At 37.2% G+C, this 6,000-nt stretch overlaps 1 protein-coding gene across 1 annotated transcript in view; it reads right to left on the bottom strand.

Moving 5' to 3' along the window:
• Window positions 1-6,000, bottom strand: part of PTPRO (protein tyrosine phosphatase receptor type O) — an 87,436-nt gene that overhangs the window by 60,688 nt on the left and 20,748 nt on the right. The window lies entirely within an intron of this gene.

Raw genomic sequence — 6,000 nt, 5'->3', positions numbered from 1 at the left:
TTTTTTTAACTTTATTTGGAATCATTGTGTTTTTCCAGGACCCGTCAGCTCCAAGTCAAGTCGTTGTTTTCAATCTAGTTGTGGAGGGTGCAGCTCACTGGCCCATGTGGAAATCAAACCGGCAACCTTGGTGTTATGAGCCCATGTTCTAACCACCTGAGCCAACCGGTCACCCTACCAAATTATATTTTAAAGATTTCTAATCTATATAAAAGCTTTCATGACTGAGATTAAGCAAATCAAGCCAATGCCATTAATACTCAAATTCCAAAACAGGAACAGAAAGTCACACAAATGGGCATGAGGCTCCTCCCTACTGTGTTAAATGTGTTAATAGAAAAATAAAGCTTTTAGAAAAAATATACCCCCAATCCAAGAAAACATAAACAACAGATAGATAAAAAAATTTAAAAAAAAATACTGGATCCCTGTTCTACACAGGCTCAACAATGTGTAAAGTGAGCCAAATTTCTCTAGGTTCCAGCTTGCTCAAATGAGGACATTGCACTAAATTATCTCCAAACCTCTCTCAGGAATCAGAAGTTGTCTGATTCTTTATCTTGAACTTGCCTGAACACATTCATGGTCAGGATCAGGCTGAAATTTGGGAGTGCTGGTGTAGACGTTCTGTTTTTTGCCTTTCTCTAACCTCGTTGGCTGTTCCTTCCCAGTCTCCTGCTGGCTCCTCCTCTGCTCAGTTTCTCAATACTGAGGTGGTTCTTCTAGGTTAGACCCAGGTCTTCTTTTCTCTATTTCTACATACTATTTGGCAATCTTATCCAAATACCTCCAAATTCATATTGCCAGCCTAGAATTCTCCCCTAGTCTCCAGAAGCATATATCAATAATCTCTTGATAACCGCAGTTGTATGTTTTCTCAATATTTTTATGTCCAACGAAGAAGCCTTGATTCTCACCTTACCCCAAAGTCAGTCTTCCTCTAGTTTTACTCGTCTTTCAGCCGCGTTGAATTGCATACCATCCACCCTAGTTGCTCAAGAGGAAAACCTAGGAGTCATTCCTAATTTCCCTGTCTCTCAACCTCCAAAATAGCTCCTGAATTCTGCCCACTTTTCTCCATCCTCATTACTACCACTTTAGTCAAAGTTACCATCGTTTCCCATAGCACTTGCTTGATTTAGGATGCTGTTTTTAAGGCCAATGACAAATAGCCCCTTAATTAGTCACTCTACCTTTGTTGTTGACCCAATAATTCTTTCTCTCTTGAGCAACCAGAGAAATGATTTGACATGTAAGTTGGATTATTTATTTGAAATTCTCTAAATCACTTCAAATTGTACTCAAAACAAAATCTCAACTCCTTGCCATCCAAATCCTATATAACCTGCCTTCTGCCTAGCCTGCTCTGTCCCAACCTTTTCATGGCTGATTTTCTTGTTATTCAAATATCTCCTTATTGCCTCCTCAGAAAAAGCTTCTGCTACATAGTACTCTGCACCACACTATCCTGTTTTCATGCTCTACAACACTTATTACCATCTCCTCCCTCACTAGATCATAAGCTCCTTGTGAACAGCAAGTGAAAGTGGCCCTTTGGATTCATTTCTACAAGGAGTCTGGCATCTGAGCCGTGCAGAGAGGGTTCTCAGTATATACAGAAGGTGCCAAAAAAATGTATACACATTTTAAGAAGGGAAAAAAACTGTATTAAAATTGTAACACTCAATATATACTGATAACAAAAGATGAATACAAGTTACGTTCTGCAATTACAAGAGTGGTTACCATCAGCGTACTTTTAATATAGTTCTTTCCTTTCTTGAAGTGTGTATACATTTTTTGGCACCCTCTGTATTTTTAAATGAGTAAATAGATATTGTGTTACCCTAGAGCTATTTTATGATATTCCTAACACTTTTTCATTCCTATTTCTTTTCCTTTATTATTTTTAATTGGAAAACTGATTCCCTGATATAAACATATCAAATTCTCCTAAGTTTGACTAGAGTTTCAGGAAGACTTATAAAGATGAGAACTTATGTCTGTTTGCTAGTTGGAGCCACAGTTGCATGCAGACCAATAAATTCTCATAAAATTGACTGCCAAAGGGAGCTGACATCACATACCATTATAGTACTATGAAACTTCTGGCAACCTAAAATTCATAATGGGATGACTGGCTCAAAGCCCTGCAAACAGCAATACTATTGGTACATGTCATCTTGTGGATATTTAATGATGACCTAATAATTGCAAATTCTTGGCAACTGTTTTGAGGGCTCTCTACCCTTGGACATGCCATCTTAGATTAATTTGTAATTATACTGGATTCACTGATAGTCTGACTTCTTTCCATAGATGTAGATCTTGCCCTCCCTGATGGCAAGTAAAGCCATTCCAAAGAGGCCTCTGTCACAGAGAAATTGACTCGGAATTAGCACAACTAGTTTTGGTCCTAGATTCAACAACAGCATTCTGATTCAAACAAGCCCTGAAAATCTGTGTGCTGGAGTTATAGTTTTCTGTACAGTAGAATTAATTTGACTTCTGTGTGTGCCAAATGAATGCTGTAAAGAAACATAAAGTGACTAGAATGAAAGTTTTATAAAAGAAAAAAAATAATTGCAATTCAGTTATTACTAAAGAAAAATGTTTTTGGGGCCGGCCGAGTGGCACGTTGATTGAGTTGGCTTGGGACGCTGGAGGGCCCCGGTTCGGATCACACATATGAGGGCCAGTGACACTGCCCTCTACAGCCAAGATGCTGAACAACAGCTCAACCTGGAGCTGGGCTGCCATGAGTCGCCGGCGTCGGGTAGGCTGCAGCCCCTACTGCAGTGGGTTGCCATGGGCTACCGTGTGTAGCCAGCAGCCAGCATGAGCAGCCAGCAGCCACCATGAGCGGCCGTCCAGAAGCCAGCGACTGATGTGCCTCGCCTGGGAAGAGCACAATGATGGTGCCAACTTGGGCCAGTGAAGCAACATCCTCCACAACTAGACTGAAGAACAAAAGGACAGCAACTTGTCTGTTCCCCTTCCCCCAATTCCCCAGCGCTGTTCCCATCCCCCAATTCCCCAATAAAAATCTTTTTAAAAAAATAAATAAATAAAGCAAAATGTTTTCATTTCTCTGAAAGGTCAAACTTAGTTTGGTTAAATATTAATTGGAGTATTATTTTCAACTGTGAGGTCTGTAATTTCAATTCAATTCATTCAGTATCTTTTGAGCACCTATAGTAGGCAAAGCATTGTGTTACAGCAAAATGAAAGAGCTTATAAAACACAATAATATGATTAGCAGAATAGAAAATAGACCTTTAGACAATGAATAAAAAGTGAAGTTATTTAGTTTTCAGAAGGAAAAAGGCTGAGGACAGACACATTACATACTCATGGTCTTGTTTTCAGTGATGAATAAGATAGAGGCAATATTCTGTCTGATAATAAGATACCAACAAGGAAAAGCTTATTCATTCTAAGGGTTATTATTCACTAAAAATAATTTCTATGGGAACTTGCATTTGCTTCTTGAAAAGTTTAAAGGAACCTTCTAAATAGGTTTAAGAAGTCCTGCCTGTTAACGGAGATCTCAAAACCTCATGATAAGTTTGGGAAATTATCATGGTTTTTACTCACGCTCCTATGTTGTGTGAGTATAATTGTACCAGTTCATGACTTTTAACCCATACTTGCTTTATAGCCCATCCATAATGTCACATAAAAATGATAGATAAGCATGCAAAAGGCCCACTTGGGTAAGATCACCTCTGAACTTGCACTTTAAGGGAGACTAACAAACCCAATGAGTTGAATAGAGCAGCAAGGACCTGCGAAACACAGCTACCAGGAATAATAAAGCTTAGGAAAAGAAAGGCACCGAGAACACCAGCATAATCTTTAATGCATTCTAGTTACCTGGAAATGAGTTTCGAACTGACATTTATACAGAGGTCAAAATTACAGATAATGATTGGAATTCATAGGCAGGTGTTTTCTTTCTTTTTGTTTGTTTGTTTGTTTTGCTTTTCCTTAATAGAAAGATCATGCGATGTTGAAAGCTGGTGACCTCCACATTCCTAGGAGTCAAGTAAAGAGTGCTAGGGAAGAAGAGCAGAGTTTTGCATGCGTAACTGTCCCAGAGGCTCTCAGTAGGAGCAGTACCGCCCTCTTGAGGGTGTTTTCAAATTTGCTGAAATGTTTTAATAGTCACAACAGAAGTTTTTAACAGGCCTTCTGTGAGCAGGGCACAGAAATGCTAGATGTCCTGCAATGATCAAGAAAGCTTCAAGGAGAAAAACTGTCCCACGTCCTACATGCCACATGACTTTCTAATGTCACACCAGAATAAGTCCAATATAAATATAATTACAAGTCCTTTACCATTGGAAATTTCTCAAGAAGTTAAGTAAAATAATTTAGAAGAAAGCTGTCATTAAGAAGCCTACTTAAATGGAATTAAGATGTTATTTGAAAATTATGCAATCATTTACTTTTTCTGCCCATAGTGTCCATTTAATATGTCATGTATTTCCAACTACCTATTTAATTTTAATGGGTTTCAGAGCAAGAATTTAGTTTTTGCGTGGCAAATATGAAATTAAAAAATTTAAGACAGTGTCTTATGCATTGAATTATAGAGAAATGCAACTATTGGGTAAACTAAGGAAAGACTATGTTTTGTTTTGTTTGGGATTTTATAAGAGTTTTCTAAAAGCATGTCACTGCCAACAACTCTACTCATGGTATTTAAGCTGCTAATAAAACCCCCTGGATCCGTCTTTACTTACAGCTGCACGTATGAACAAATGGAATAAAGGGGACGATGACTTTTATGAGCTGAGTCAGACACAGTATAAATTAACAGATATCTGGAATAGTGACGTGAGATGCATTAAGTGTTTTGAAAGTATTTTTATTGCCATTCCATGTAGCTTTAATTTTTAAAATATAAAAATGAGGTCTCTGTTGTGAAAATCACATACTGAACTGAAAAGCATTTATTTTTGTGTTGCCACTCTTACACTGACACTGCCTCAAGGGGTCTGCCACACAAATTTTTGCCAGTCTGTCTTCTTTTGCCTGCTGCTGATGATAGAATATTACCTTTGAGGCCCTTTGAACCATCAGAAACTAAATGTATGCCTCAATATACATGGTAGGTTATTGAATGCAGAAGATGTGTTTTGTGTTACATAGTGTCACTTCCTAGTCGTATTTCATAATATAATTATTTTGACAGTACACTATATAATAAATTTCAGATTATTTTCAAGGATCTCATCCTTTCCTTAGTTTCCCTCATCCACAGCCTAGTATTCCTCTTGGCATATTATCTCCATTTTAATCAAGGTCATTTCCCTCTTGCTGTCATCAGATGCAAATATGTGTAGTCTATTACCCTAATTCTAGGTTTTATTCTACAGTCCATCTGTAGTTGTGCTTGCTCAGTTATTTATAATTAATCAGTATGAATTTGTTCCTTCATTTATTTTTATTCTTCTTGTATGGAAGAACTACTGATCCCTTGACTTCTTGTAAACTCAAACTTATTTGTTTTAATAATGTGTAGTCCTTAGGCAATTTCATTATGACTTTTAGAAGAGTTGTATCTGAACATACACATAGGGAATTTTATTATAAATTGTTTTTCTTTTATCTCGATTGTATATTATGGTTAGGACATTATACCAAATTTTTAAAAAAATCAATATGTGGGTTATTTTACCTATGGATTTTAATTGAAGATATTAAAGGGAACATCATATAACAGTTATATGAAAAGGGAATGGCACCTAATAGGATTGAGTATACTGCAGTAGAAAGGTCCTTCCATCTCTCCAATCCTGAGACTTCTTGGTTTCTCTAAACTTACTATGAATGGTGAACACTCCTATCTCCCAAAACGGTAAACATTGTACTCACAGAAACTTATACTAAGTTGAATGTACTCTTTTGGTAGTATAAACAACTATTTTGCATGTGTAAAAAAGAGAGAGCCATTTTTCTGTTCTTTCATTGAGTTGAGAAGACCACGCTAAA

The sequence above is a fragment of the Hipposideros armiger genome, unplaced genomic scaffold (genome assembly GCF_001890085.2).
Source record: "Hipposideros armiger isolate ML-2016 unplaced genomic scaffold, ASM189008v1 scaffold_76, whole genome shotgun sequence".
NCBI classification, from domain to species: Eukaryota; Metazoa; Chordata; class Mammalia; order Chiroptera; family Hipposideridae; genus Hipposideros; species Hipposideros armiger.
The sequence above is the reverse complement of the archived record's forward strand: the minus strand, read 5'-3'. Positions and strand labels throughout refer to the sequence as shown.